The sequence below is a fragment of the Furipterus horrens genome, unplaced genomic scaffold (assembly GCF_987537825.1).
Source record: "Furipterus horrens unplaced genomic scaffold, mFurHor1.1.pri manual_scaffold_7, whole genome shotgun sequence".
Classification (NCBI taxonomy): Eukaryota; Metazoa; Chordata; class Mammalia; order Chiroptera; family Furipteridae; genus Furipterus; species Furipterus horrens.
Genome location: NW_028327177.1, coordinates 117,163,820 through 117,179,096, shown reverse-complemented (window position 1 = coordinate 117,179,096; position 15,277 = coordinate 117,163,820). Strand labels below are relative to the sequence as shown.

Sequence of the window (15,277 nt, the reverse complement as noted above, 5' to 3'; positions counted from 1 at the left end):
TGAAACGTTGCTTCTTTTTCCTGAGGGCACATAGACCAGGAAAGGGGAGGCAGAGGGGAACTGCAGCCAGATGACGGCTGAGGTGGCGTGGAAGCTGGTTCTCATTTTCGAGTGTGACTTCCTTGATGGCCCCGCTGTGTGCCTGTGTCACCTCTTGGTCTCCATGGCCAGGCATGTGAACGAGGAAGGAAAATAGCGCTGACACTGGTCTGAGCCTGCTGCTCCTTCCTCGAATCCCCTGTCTTGATTAGTGAGCACAATGATCATGACAATTACTGAATCCCCAGGCAAGCCACTGAGTCATCACATCTAATCAGATAACACCCAGAGCCTTGGGGGCCTGTGACTGACTCATGGTCAACTGGCAGAGTTCAAGATGAACATCAAGGGACTCCTGCCTGGCTTTGTGCCTGCAAACCCTCCCCTTAAACTCCTGCCTTTTTGCAGGTGGGGCAGGAAGAAGGATGGAGAAGGCCCAGAGTGACCCCTGCCCCTCAGCCCTAAGGGATCTTGTTGGTCTATAGCCCAGGAACTGGGAAGCTGCTCAAAGGCTGAGGCTGGGCTGGATGTCACATTTCATCTCTGTGGATGGGGGCTGTCTGGGTCTGGGCCAGGTGGCTGAGTGTGTCTGTGCACCAGAGTCCTCTGACCTTCCTGATGGTGAAGTGGTGGGGCCCAATTGCCAGCTGCCGCCAAGTGGGGCTTCCTGTTTTCTTCCTGTGGTCTTACTCCACCCTCTTCCCTTCTGTATTTACAAACCCCTTTGACTCTGTAGCTAGGGCAAGGGTAGTCTCTGAGAGATGTCTTCAAAGTATCTTCTTCAAGTGCAGATTGCGTTTCCAGAGCCTCAGCATCCTTGTCTGTGAAACTGTTACAGTCATGGACCAGCCATGGCCCTCTCGTAAGGTCATCCTTAGGACTTAAACGGGCTCTTGTTCGACCACGAATCCCAGCATGAGCTTAGGTTTTGGCTTCATTTAAAAAAAAAATATTGTAGGAAATATAAAAAATAGACAATAAGAAGAAAAGTCTCATACCTTCTGTTGATATTTGATGTATATTTCTTATTTAAAGAAATAATATTGTACTGTAGTGGTTTTATTATATGTCTGGAATGACCATGTCCATCCATCCAGAGGCTCAACGGAACAGTTAGAGATTTAACAAAGGGAAACACTTCTTCTACAGCTTGGTTTTCTGTAGAGTTTATAAAGATTTGTAATTGTCTATAGAAATTTTATCTGCCCATCAAAATTTGCATTAACTTGATTGTTCCTGATGTCAACTCATTTTCCTACTGTAATGAGTCAGATTCAATCCTGGGACTTTGAAAACCCAGCCCAATTCTACCCAGAGGAGGCAGAAGATGTCTGCTTTTTACTTTTCTGGACGGAGGTAGGGGCAGGGAACTGGCTTTGATTTATCTGAAGTTTTTTTCCTTGAGCCAGAACTTGTTTTTAAGGTGGCTTTAACGTATTTGTCAGCCCATCTGGCCTTCACTGTGTGGCTGGAACATTCTGACGAGGGGGTGGAGCCCAAGTGACTCGGGAAAACTGAATGGTGGAGTGTTTCTTGCTTATTTTGCTCCCTGGGTTCTCTCTGGTCTAACAGCGACCCTGGGCCTGTCATTTTATCACCGCCAGCCTCTACCCTTGTAATTGTTTTTCCTTTAAAAAATTGTGGTAAACTCTGTAAGATTTACCTTTTTAAAATTTTTTTGAGGTAAGTTCTTTTATTTTTTATGAATAGATATAATTATTTTTTAGATTTACCATTTTTAAGTGCACAATTCAGTAGTGTTAAGTATGTTCGTATTGTTGTGTAACACTCACCACCCTCCATCTCCAGAACCTTTTCCCTTTCCCAAATTGAAACTCTATACTCATTAAATAATAATAACTCCCTCTTTCTTCTTTCCTCAGCCCTTGGCAACCACTCTTCCACTTTCTGTCTATGAGTTTGACTACTCTGGCCATCCCATGTAACCGGAATCATGCACTGTTTGTCCTTTTGTGACTGGCTTGTTTCACTTAGTATCACGTCTTCAAGGTTTATCCATGTCGTAGCATATGTTAGACTTGCACTCCTTTTTCAGGCTGAACAATATCCCACTGTATGTATAGACCACATTTTGTGTGTTCGTTCATCTTTCAATGGACATTTGGGCAGCTCTTGTTATTTTTAAATAGTTGGGATGTGTAAGAAGAGGGCAGAGTGCTTTACAAACCTGAAGGGCAGCATAAATGCAAAATAACGAGGGTTATTCGGTGTTGAAAGTTGCCTGTTTGGTGTTTATGGGCCATGTAAGTTCATGTCCTGTATTTAACCTCCTCTGGGGAAGTGAGTGAATGGGGAAACATTTGAAACTTGTTGACTGACTTAACTGTGGCACAACCAGCAATGCTTAGCCTCCGGAGGCAGACTGCCTGCCTTTGAATTCTAATTCACCACTTAATAGCTGTGGACCTCAGCAGGTTGCTTAATCTCTGTGCCTCAATTTCTTCATCTATAAAGTGGAGTTGTGTATCAGTTCTAGCTTCTTCTAGGAAACCAAACCACTCCAAACTTAGGTGCTTAAAGCACTTAGTTAGCTCATTATTTTGCTGGGCAGTTTTCCTCATCTCAGGTGTGGCTGATCTCATGTATATATAATCAGGTGGTGGGTTGGCTGGAGGCTGGCTGATCTTGGATGGTTTTATCCATCAAGCAGTTGGCTGACTGGACCCCATGTGTCTCACCCAGCAGGCTAGTGTGGCTTCTTCACCTGTTGTTGGGATTCCAGGAACAAAAGGGCAACCCCTTTCTAGGCCTCTGCTTGCATCACTTTTGTTCTGTTGGTTAGAGTAAGTCACATGGCCAGTCCAATTCAAGAGGTGGGGAACAATAAGCTCTGCCCACAAAGTATTATAGTCATTTTTACAACTTACCATAGTATTAAATTAGTCCATGTAAAGTGTTTGGATCAAAGAAAAAGAATGTAAGTTATTATTATTCCAGATGTATTTTCTGTCAAATATTATGTCTCTCTGGTGAATTTGCTGTGTTAAAAAAAAAAATAGCACAATAAAAACCTATGGGTAGGAGAAGCAGACCTCTGCTGGCAGGGAGGCAGAGTGAAGATGTAGAGACTATGAGGGTAGAAAGGTGACCCTAAGCAGGCTGAGTGCATATGGAGTTGCCAGTGAGGAGAAAATGTGCCAGAGGATCAAAAATGATGAGGAGGCGATTGCTGACTTAACTTTTGACTGATCCAGAGCATTCTAAGCCCAAAACAGATAATGTGGCGAGGTCCTCAAATGGATGGGGAGTCAGGTTTGCCATGACATGATACAGGTCAAATGTATCAGATAATCCCCTGAATTTCTACGTTAATCATAGAGGAACAGAGTGCAGTCATCTTCCTTTGCTGGGAAATGCTGGGCATCGCGTCTGTGTGTAGAGGACCCTCCTTAAGTGGAGGAGAGGCTCAGGTTCTGCAAAGGCGGGTTGTTACTCTCTTTATTTGTCTAGGGACTTGACTTTTTTCCTTCTGATTTATTATTTCCTTTCATTCAACAAATATTTACTGGGTTCCTACTAATGGTCAGTCGCTGTTTTAGCCACTTGTCAAGAACAGGACAAAGACCCTGATTCTGCAGAGGTGACGTTCTGATCTGCATTAAAAAGTGGGGTTTTTCCGCCTTCGTTTGAGAAATGGAGTGAGGCTGTGGGAGGATTATAGTGGGCTAGGGATTGGCAAATAAAGTGTCTCACAGCATATTTCCTGAGCATCCCCACTCTGTTTGTGCTAGACATTGCGGACATAAAGTGTGGTTTGTATCCTCCAGGAGCAACATCTACATACATAAGCAAGGTGGCTTTAGGGTAATTTCAGTCCATTGTCATTGTTCGTAATTCTCATAAGTCACTGCCAGCACTTAATTAGCCATTCTACTCATGCATTGCTCCTACTGGGAATAGAGGTTCAGGTTCCTGAGAGCCACTGGTCATGTGTTCATCAACCCAACCACACATGGCCTAGTTTTATGTATGTTTCTCTTTAAAGAACACCTTATTTAATATGTATTTCTTATATATAATTAACTATATAATATTTCTTTATAATAAAACACTAGCCAAGAAGGGTCAAACATTTTTTTGATCCTGGGTGATGTGCCCATAAATTTCTTTGGCTTTCAGCCTCACACAGTGTTGTCCACTACACTTTTGTGATTGGTCATGACCTCTCAGGCATCGATACCAAAGGGAATCCACAAATTTAGCCACTTTTCCATAGTTTCATCATGTACTGTAGATTCTATGTTAGCATTTGCTGGAGTGGCCTCTAGTATGGATCTGCAAATTTCTTCTTCCTTTTCCTGATGACCCATGTTGTTGACTCATTAACATTGAGTTCACCGCCAACAGCACTATGACTCATGCCTGAATAAAGTTTATTTAAAACACGTATTTTCTCTTTAAGGCACATCACAGCCTTCTTGGGCTTAGGAGCACTAGCCAGCACTTCAGCACTGGGCTTGGGGGCCAATTTAAATATCTGCGCATCAACAAAAAGTACAAACCTGTGAAAAGCATGGCACTAAGTAGACTGTGAGGTGGACAGTGCTTGGCAGTGTGTGAGAGCTGAAGGGAGAAGGAGGCAGTGTCACCTGTGAGACCTCAGCTGGGAACGTGCACATTGAGTGACTCAAAGATTTTGCTCCTCTGTGTGGGTTCATACATGACCCTGAATGCACCATAGGTACTGAGTTTAGGGTTACAAATAAATTTTAGCCACTAGGAAAATTCGCAAATAATGGAATTCATGAGTGATGAGGACTGATGGCACTCACCAGGAGCCCGGTGGGGAGGCTCATTGGTTAGAGAACTAGACCACATGACATGGTTGTAGACAGTGTGTGGAAGAAGCCAGTGGAGTGAGGTCACTGTGTGTGTGTGTGTGTGTGTGTGTGTGTGTGTGTGTGTGTGTGTGTGTGTGTGAAGTCTGGGGAAGAGCAGCACACCTGAGCCCCAAAGCACAGGTGAGAGTCTAGGTACAAAGGACAGAAGAACTGAGGTCTGAGGAAGAAGTCAGCATGAATGAAGCTGAGGATAAGAACGTCAGCTTCAGGGCTGTGGAACAGGGGTCTCGGGGGCCTGAGGGACCAGATAGGGAAGGAGCTGTGTGGCCAGATGCTGGAGCGCCTGACAGCCTCAGCGTGGCCTCCAGACTGGGCTGAGAAGGTGCGAAGCAGTCACGGTGGGCTCTGGCATAGGGGGCTCATGTTGTGTTTGAGAAGCTGACTGGGCGTTGATGAGCAATGTCACGTCCTTACATGAACAGTGGCACCATCTTTTGAGATCTCTGTGTTACACACCATGGGATCTGTTCTGCGTGGGGCATGTCATTTATCTTCCCCTTTTGTCCCCATATTGCAATTGAAGAAACTAGTCTTGAAGCCCAGGGACCATTGCTTGGGCCTGTACATAAACCTTTCTGGTGTGTTGCCTAACCTGAGAGAACAAGAAGACTTTAGCAGATTTAGTCGTTAGCCAGCTGCCAAGAATGACTCATAAGGAACTCCAGAGTTTTTGTTTCGTTTGTTTTTGTTTTTTAAAAATCCTCATCTGAAGATATATTTATTGATTTTAGAGAGAGAGGAAGGGAGAGAGAAACATTGATCAGTTGCCTCCCGTATGTGCCCTGACAGGGGGATTGAACCCTCAACCTAGGTATGTGCCCTGACTGGGAATTGAACCTGCAGCCTTTTGGTGTACGGGATGATGCTCTGACGAGCTGAGCCACCCAGTCAGGGCTACTCCAGGGTTTTGACCTGAAGATCCTGAGCAGCCAGTAGGAAACTGAAAGGGGTTGGAGATCTAACTTTGAGAGAAGGTGGTGAGTTTAGTCTCCTGAATGTTAAAGCAGTGACCCAAGTGCCTCAGTGGGAATTTCAGGGCAAGCCGAGGTGAGGAGTTGGGAGCCAGCAAATAGAGATGACAGATTACTGGAAGAGCGTATGTGGGGAGAACTGAGTTGGAGAGTAAAGATGGGGTGGAGGCTGGGAGAGGAGGAACAGAGCCATTTTTACCCTCTTTGTTTACCAGGCATTTTTCTAAATGCTTTACCTACATAAGGGAAGTACTTTCTTTTTTTTTCCCGGAAGAGGAAACGTAGGCTTAAAGAAGATGGGATATTCAAGGGGCTCCCTGCACCCTCATATATTGAGGATCTACTCGGTGCCCAGGCCTGTAGTAGTAGGTCCCTTATGTGTATTATCTCACCTCGTCGTCACAGCAGTGGGGCGAGGTGGCATTACTGTCATCATACGGAGGGGATAATAATTGAGGCTCAGGGAGGTAAAGTAACATGCCCGCATCATAGACCTTGTGAGGAGAGGAGCAAAAATTTGAACCTGCATCCACCTGGTTCTGGCTGCTGCCTCGTGCTTGGCATGTAGGAGGATTTAGTGACTGTTGCAAAGCCTGAACGACACACTGACACATCTTAGGGGGACAGGTAGGAGAAATAATTGACTACTAGGACTAAAGGAACATTTTGAGCTCCTCTGTGCAGTTAGTGCCCTGCCTTTTCTGCTCTGGGGTAACTGGGAGGCTCTTGTTCTAAGTAACTTGGGGCCCTTTGGAACTTCTTCCCATCATGTCTTAGTTCTTCTGGGATCAGTGCAACTTCGTCATGCCTCCCTCCTTCCTGGTCACTTTTGTTTCTGCTGAGCCATTTTCCTGCCTGGGTGGCAGCTCTCACTGTGGGACGTGGGTCAGGAGGTTGGGTCAGTGACGTCCATCCCGGTGGCCCTGATCGTGTTCCCACTGGGTGGCCACAGGCCAGTTCCTGGGACCTGCGTCATCCTGGCTGCCCATGGTAAGGGCCAAGAACTGAGTGACAGGGCACCTGTCCCCAAGCAGAGTTTCTGGTGATTTATAGCAAGAAGGGAGAACAGACTATTAACTCTCCCTCGCCTGCGAGAGCATATGTGTCCGGCTTTGCAGGCTTGGTTGAGACTCTGGGGAAGAAGCAGCTGCATTTTGGAAGCCTAGCATCTTAAATCAAGAGGGGGTAATGTTGAGAATGGCAGCTTCTGACCTAGGTCACAGGCTGCTGACGTAGAGTGAGTTTTGAGGATGCACTCAGAAGGGCTGACCCCCCTTTTGGAGTCACGGCACTTCCTGCTTGGCTGGCTCTGCCTCTGGGTCTTCTGCTGGTGTGGGAGTGGGGTGCCTTGCTGATATTGAGGTTTTCTCTCCTGGTGGTTCAGTGGGCCACTTGCATTTGACCCTTACCTGACTGGCAGGTGGCAGAAAGCCACGCATGGAGGACTGGTCACATACAGGATCTCAGCCAGGCAGTGTTAAGCTGGAGGTGCTACCCACCATTACCATGTCAGGGACAGTTCCCTTTTCCTTGTCCCCTTGGACTTTCACTGAGGCATGAGTGCTGCTTGGTGGGAGACATGCGAGACTCCTTGGTGGTGGTGTTTTATATCTTCCCTCCCTCCCATCTGTCCTCAGTAAATTTATTACATTGACAAAGATCACCCCATCTGACTTCCCCGCTTTGTAAACCACGGGTATTCCCTGGAAAGACGTGGCTGGGTGACTGATTTCTCAGTTAAGAAAATCAGAGGAGGGGATGTATTTTTGCTACCAGTTTTGTCAACAGGTAGGCTTTTTTTTTTTTGTCAACTAGGCAGCAAAGTTTGGTCCCTGGCCAAATGATGACGTCTCTCTTGAGCACTTTTGCCTAATCTTTCCGTTCCCTTTTCTCACCTTGGGCATCCCCTCTGCCCACCCTGCTTTCCTTCGTTTCTCTATCACTCTCCCTTCTCCAGCCCTCCCCATGTAACTTCATATCTGCCCTTTTCCCTTCCATGAAAATCTACCCTTAAGAATCTGATGGACTTTTCACACTGACTGCTGTGGCTCAGAGACTTAAGAGCTCTCCGATGTTCAAGTACTTACGCTTTAAAAACATCCCCTTGGCTTGGGGATATTCTGTTTCCATCCTCATTTTCAGCTCGGGGTTTGTCCCACAATGGGAGCTTCTTGATGTGTGTGAAGGAACCACATCCATGACACCAAGAGGGCAATACCTCGAAGTCCCAGCCATCAACAATTTTCATTTCTGTGTGGCAAAACATTCTTGTGGCATTTAATCCAAAGGCAGGGTCTGCAGACAGCACAGACCATCCAGTCAAATTTGAATTTCAGGTAATTATTTTAGTATAATGCCATTTCATGCAATTTTGGGGACATATTTAACGAAAACGTTGTTGTTTACCTGAAATTCAAAGTTAACTGGGAGTCCTATATATTTATCTGTTAAATCTGGTAGCCCCAACAAAGGCGGGAAGTTGCGGTGTTGAGCCACCAGCCAGATAGAGAAAGTAGTTTTGGAGTCAGCTGCCCCTTCTCGGGGATCCTGAACTCCTAGCCAGTGGAGCTGTGGATTCTGGACCCCGCACTGCCATTCTTGACCCGTAGCCATAGGCAGGTACCAGAGAAGGCATACGTGGAGGTGTTCAGTACAATGGAAAACTACTCAATACACTCACATAGTTGTTCTAGGTACACCTAAGCCTGGCTTTGCTGGAGGGAAATGGGGTTTCTAAGATAAGTGGCTGAGTCTGAATTTTTTCTGTTCCCCCCTAACCCTCACTAGCTTGATTGCTGAGAGCTGGTCAGCTCCAGACAGATTCCTGGAGGGCCTCATGGGAGGTCATGTCAACTGGGCCTCTTCTCAAGAATCTTCCAGAATTTGTGTTCCTCAGCTCTTTTTCCCACTGACTTCTCCAGATGTTGCCAGGCGTCTGTCTCCTTCCAGCTTTCTCCTCTAACCCCATTCTTGGGTGCCTTTCTCAGTTAATGAGATTGTTTATCCATTTTCCCATTTAAATCTTTCCCAGGTACCAGGGAACTTACAGTCTCCTGGAGGAAAGAGAGCCTCTTTGCTTCAGTGTAGGCAACCCTCGGCTTTGTTTAGGAAACCGCACTTGTCTGTTGAACTTCGAAAAAGTGCTTTAAATGGGAGTTGGAAACCAGGTGTTCATCCATTTGTATCCAGCCCCAAGCGCATTCCCCATCCCTCTGGCAAAGTACTGCAATGCAGAGAAGGTGGCGGCCCTTTTGTTATTTCTAATCACCACTGCGTATTGAAATCTAAGATGGTCTGAGTCTTTGAATTTAAGTTTCTTGATCTCAGGCTCAGGCCAACTGAGTGAAGCTTCTCTTTATACAGAGAAAACTGGGAGGTTTGTTTTCACACTGACCTGGGCACTCCACCTAGGTGGTCGGAGGCGTATGTAGTGGGCTCTTCTGAGAGCAGTCGTTGGAAGGTGATCGTGAGGTGTAAGGCGCTGAGCTAGCATATATGTTTCTGTTCTGTTCATCCTGTCCCAGCACCCAAGGCCATAAGCAAATATACAAATGAAGTTTTATAGGCTGAAGTTCTGAAATTCACATTGCCTTGTGCACAGAATAATGGCCTAATCTTGTATCAACTAGGAATTGCATTTGGTTGCAAGTAACAGATAATGCAAAAACAGTGGTTTAGACACACCAAGGATTCCTTCTTTCATCTAAAAAAAAGACCTGAATTAGGCAGTCTAGCTTGGTGCTGTGACTCTGTGGTCATCTGAGACCCAGTGGCTTCTTACTACTCCATTGTGGTATTTGAGGCCGATCCTGAAAGTCATTGCATGGCCCAAGGTAGCTCCAGGGGCTCTAGCCATCACATCTGTGTTTCAGGGAAAGAAGAAGGGGAGGGGACATGTACTCCTATTTTAAGTAGTCTATGTAGAATATATGTGGAAGTCCCTGCTTCTATTTCAGTGCCAGAAACTAGTCACACAGCCATGGATAATTTTGAGGGAGATTTGGCTTGGCTTGGCTTGGCTTGTTTTCTTTTTCTTTGTCTTTATTATTATTATTTTTGTAGCCAGTAGGATTGTTTCTAAGGATAAAGGGGAGAATGGATGTTGGGACTCTACCACATCTGTAGTGTGGTTTATCTGTCTTCTAGAAAGGCTCCGGGTTGGGCAGAAGGGTGGGCATTTGTGTGCCACAGAGCAGGCAGGCATAGGACTGCTTGGAGTAGAGAAACAGTAAACCCCATATCTCTCTGCTACATTACTTCCCTCTTTTTATGGGGTGTGGAAACTTCCTTTCCCATACATTGGTCTGGAGACCTATGAGGAAACGCTAGCTTCCCTTAAAGGTGTAAGTGTGTGTGTTTCATCACAGAATCCATTCCTACTTTCTTTTAACAAATGCGAATTAAGTAACTCATTTCCCATCGCCACTTCTTTGGTGCAAGCCCTCACGTATTGCCTGGATTATTGAAACAGCCTTTCAGTTGGTATTTGTATTTTCTAGTGTCTCCTTCCTATCTTTCCCCGCTGCCTCCCAGCTAAATTTTGTGAAAGTCAGTTTGACTGATATTCTTGCTCAAAAACGTTTATGCATGTCTTTATGGGTCAGCTTGGCTAGGCCACAGTGCCCAGGTGTGTGGTTAAAACGTTATTAGAAATGTTTCTATGAGGATTTTTTTGTTGAGATTCACATTTGGTGGAGTCATGTAAAGCAGATTGCCCTCCGTAGTGTGGGTGAGCCTCATCCAATCAGTTGAAGGCCTGAATAGACCAAAAGCCTGCCCTTCCCCAGGTAAGAGGGAATTCTGCCCTACACAGCCTTTGGACTGGAACTGTAGCATTAACTCTTCTCTAGGTCTCCAGCCTGCTGAGCCCCTGCAGATTTTAGACTTGCCAACCTCAACCACGTGAGCTGATTTCTTAAAAGAAACCTCCTGTTGGTTCCGTTTCCCTGGAGAACCCTGACCAATACAGCACTTGTTCTGTCTTCAGTGTCAAGCACAGTCTAGCCAGCCCCTGTCATTCTTTGGCATCTGCACTTCTCCGTGTTGTGCCCCTGTGTGTGCCCTCTCCCGCCCCCACTGTGCTCAGCATTGCTGGGTACATCTTGCTCTTACACTCACTTCTGAGCACATCATGGAATGTTCGCAGCATTGAAGATTCTGTTCTCTCTGTGATGTTTTCCGCCCCAGACCGACTGGCTCTGTGATGTTCAGAACTGTTGCCATTAGCCACATGTGACTGCTTAAATATAAATTCATACGATTACACAAAACTAAGTTCAGTTCTTCAGCGGCACCAGCCACCGAAGCTGCTGGCTACTGTTTTGGGACAGCACACAGAGAGAACATTTCTGCCATTGCTATAAGGTCTGTTGGACAGCGTTCCTTAGCTTCTGTCCTTGGCCTGATTAAAAGGAAGACACAGGCTAGTGTCACTTCTTCTACAGACTCTCTCTGGTCCTCCTTCCTCACTAAGCATTTCTTCAGCTTCGCTTGTTTGAGAATTGGACAGAAATTATGGACATCCTTCGGAAACACATGCATGTGCACGTGGGTGCATAAATTATAATCATGATTGCAAGGTATTCATCCGCTTCCCTTAGAGGTCGTCCAGGTCCTGTGGGTTAATGACTGTGAGCTAATGCTGCATAATGCCTGCCTATATAACAGCTGACACGTTTATTCTGCCTACTGTATGCCTGTTCTAAGCATTACCTGTGTTAACGTATTCCTTAAAGCAACCCCATGATGTAGCGTCTGCTATTCTCTGCATTTTGCAGATGAGGAAACTGAGGCACAGAGCAGTAAAATAAAGTGCTTGAGTCACCCAGCTCCTGGGTGACCTGGCCAGGATTTGACCCAGGCAGCCCAAGTCTGTGTTCTATCCTCTACACCGGGGGCTGAGGAGCCCTGTGTGAAATCTGAGCTCCTTGAGGGCAGAAATCGCATGTTCTCCTTTGCAAACCTTCACACGCATGGTTTGTGGTAGAAGTGGAATGAATGCTTGGAGAAAGGAGGAAGGCTTGGAATTGAGAGAGTTATACATAAGCTTATGGCGTAATTATCTCATCCCTGGGATGTTCGGAGTCTTCCACGTGGCTCTCTTACCCTTCTCCTTTCTTAGTTCTATTGGCTGCCATTTGTTCCTGACCCCGTAGAGCTGGGGGAGGCTCTGAGTCCTCAGACCTACTTTGCTTGGCAATACCAGGTGGGCAGAAGGGGATTTGCCAAGAGCCTTGGCTCCCATAGAAAGCCCTTGCCAGACCAATTAGTGCCAACTTAGCCTCTCCAGGCTGGGGGCCCAGCTGCTGCCCTGGCGCTGTCACATGGCCATTCCCGTCTTTTTCAGAAACCCCTTGGTGGCTGGAAGTGGTGCCGGAGGGGCCCTGGGTGTGGGTGCTCTTGGGCCCTGTTACGCTGAGGCCGGGGTCTGCTGGCCTCGCGCCCTTGCTGATATCTTTGCGCTTGCATTGCAGCGGAGCCCTCAGCTCTTCCGTGTTCCGTGCCACACCAGGGATGTGCTGTGCTCACTTGATTTCTATGGAGCCTTCAGTTTCATCGGCGCCCCCCCCCGACCTTGAATTTTTTTGGAGTTGGTAGTTAAAATTAAGCCAAGCCATGGTTACGTAGAGGCCAAAAGATGGGTTGAAGGAGGGGGGTTGACAGCTCAGTGAACCAGCTGCTTCTTTGGCTATGTTTAAGTGTACCAGGTGATTAATGATGAAATTGGGGCAGCCAGGACCCTGGCTGATGAAGGGCTTGGAATAACATGTTTCCAGGTGCAGAATCCTCACTGTCCTGGTGGTGGGGACTCACAGGTGTACAAAAGGTACTCACTGCCTTCAAGGAGTTTGCAATCTGGTCGAGAAGACCAAGTGAACAGTAAAATAATTCAAGAGACATGTCTTTGGTATGTTCATACGTTGGGCAATTTTCAAAGTGTTTTTCCATATACACTATCTTATATAATATGGCAAACTACTGAAATAAGTACTTGGTCCTGTGAATTCAGAGAGGCTAAATTTTTACCCAGGAATGAATTTCCTGAAGGCCCCCTGGGACCTGGGCTATGTATCATTCAGCTCGAACGAGGTGAGGGAGAGTGGAAGGGGAAATTATTCAGACCTGGGAGAATGGCGCTCACACCGCACAGTTTAGTGCAATAAAGTGAGGTCATTATTCAGGTTAGTTTTCACATCACGTAAATGGGTATTTCCAAGGATAAATGCGCCCAGAGAGACGTGTATCTGATTCTATGAGCCACAGAAGCAAAAATTAACGAGGTGCATTAAAATAATTGACCGCAGGGAGTTGTTTGTGGCTTATCATTTGTACTGTAGCTGTATCTTAATTAAATACATATTTCTTTGACATCTGCAGCATACTGGCCACTAGGAAAGGTTTTGGGAATTAAAATTTCAGCAGCACTGTTTCTGCTCTTAAAAGGCTCCCAAGGTATCTGGGAATGATGCTGCTTTAAAAAGATCACAGAAACCTGGCCAGGCGCTCAGTTGGTTGTAGTGTCATCCTGTACACCAGAAAGGTTGTGAGTTTGATCCCCGGTCAGGGCACATACCTGGATTTTATGTTTGATCCCAGGTTGGGATATGTATGGGAGGCAACCAATCCACGTCTCTTTGTCTCTCTGTCTCTCTGTCTCTCTCTCTCTCTCTCTCTCTCTCTCTCTCTCCCCCCCACTTCCTCCACCCTTCCTTTTTTCTCTTCCTCCCTTTTCTTCTCTAAAATCAATAAACATATCCTACATATCCTCAGGCAAGGATTAAAAAAAAGATTAGAGAAACTCTGTATTATGTAGAAAGGAGAGGCTGTGGATATTAGACCTTTTATGCTGTAGCATGAACTCAGAGGGTCCTGGGCCTGGGGGACTGACCAGGTGTCTTGTCATCTAGCACCTGTTGGTGGTCCTGGGGTTGAGTTGTCTTACTGTTCCTTCTCTCTTGTCTTTCCTCATGCCCCACTTTGCGGGTCTCTACCAGGCTCACAGGCCGGGGGTAGGAAACCGTGAGAACGCTATTCCCAACCATCCGCTCCACATTGCACAGTGAGATAGTCTTAACTACAGTCATTTTGTCTAGATTGGGTATGCAGCCTCTTGGGAGTGCAGCCAAGCAGTTGTGTGAGGTGCTGGCTGGCAGAGACCAGTCCTGGCCAATCTAAGGAAGCTCTCCGATTGAGTAGCTCATTCTGTAGACTCCAGCCTGGGAGGCCCATTGATAGATACTCCCTGCCATAATTTCTCCTTAGCATTTCTTGTCTTGGAGGCATGAGGAATGATAATGACTTTGAACCCATTTGTTTTCATCATGGAAACCAGCAAAGCATAGAATTAGCTTATGAAAGTTTGGCATGAGGCATGTCCAGCTGAGCAGGCTGGTGGCAAGGACAAATGTGTGCTCCGGCTGCCCCCTCTGACATTGATTGTCCTCATAACCTTAGATGAGGTTCTTAATGCTCTGAGTGGGATTTGAAGGAGTTGGGGTCATTACTATTTGGGCAAAGGTGGCTGGCTCATGGCCCAACCAACCGCCGACTGTTAATTAGTCCTCCTATGTCAGCAGAGTATGATCAGGGCTTTTCTTAGCAAAATGGTAAATAGGAGCCTGGGATAGAGAAGAGAACAAAGTGCCTGGGCGAGTGTCTTTGGATGGGATGTGGGTTCATCTCTGTGCTGGGCATCGTGGATGATGAAGTATAAACCACAGTTCCTGCCGTCAAGAAGCTTTCATTCTGCAAACTCTCATGTGCTCAACTGCTGTTGGGCAATGTAAGTGCTGGGAAATTTATCAATGGAAGTTCAGAAAAGGGGGAAATCTGTAAGTCCTAGAAGAACAGAACTGTTCATGCCAAAGTAGAGGCTGAGAAATGACGAGAACCTATTTTTGGCCTCTGAGGTGTCGTAAGAAAGAAGGTATGATTGTTCAACAAATAAGTCCAACATGCTGTGTTGAAAAAGAATTCGTAGAGTTTGGGGTAGTTGAGATGGATTTGCGAGGATGAGTAGGAGTTCGCGAGGTGAAGAGGAGGAAGAAGGGTGTGTGTCGCTGGTAGAGGGAATGGTATGTACAGGAATGAGGAGTGTTGAAGGAATGGGGAGAGGTTGGGCCTCACTGGGTGGGTGGGCAGTGTGAGCCTGGGCTGCGCTGTTTCATTGGGGGCAGCAGAAGTGTTAGGCAGGGGTGTGACATCATCAGAGTGCACCTTAGAAAGATTACCAGGTACCCCGAATGCAATCATGTGAGACTGAATCTATGCCATGTGGGGTTTAAATAGGCCATGTGAGATTGGAAGCGGAGAGACCAGTTAGAAAGCGTTTAAAGGGGTCCGGGTAAGAACCGATGCTGGGAAATCCTGCCGAGGTTTCCTTAGAGGTGGGGGATGCGGACAGGT

The 15,277-nt window shown here is 46.4% G+C and overlaps 1 protein-coding gene across 1 annotated transcript in view; it reads left to right on the top strand.

Annotated features, from left to right (window-relative positions):
* SH3BP5 (SH3 domain binding protein 5) overlaps positions 1–15,277 on the top strand; it is a 64,554-nt gene that overhangs the window by 25,697 nt on the left and 23,580 nt on the right. The gene's annotated exons all lie outside the window — the stretch shown is intronic.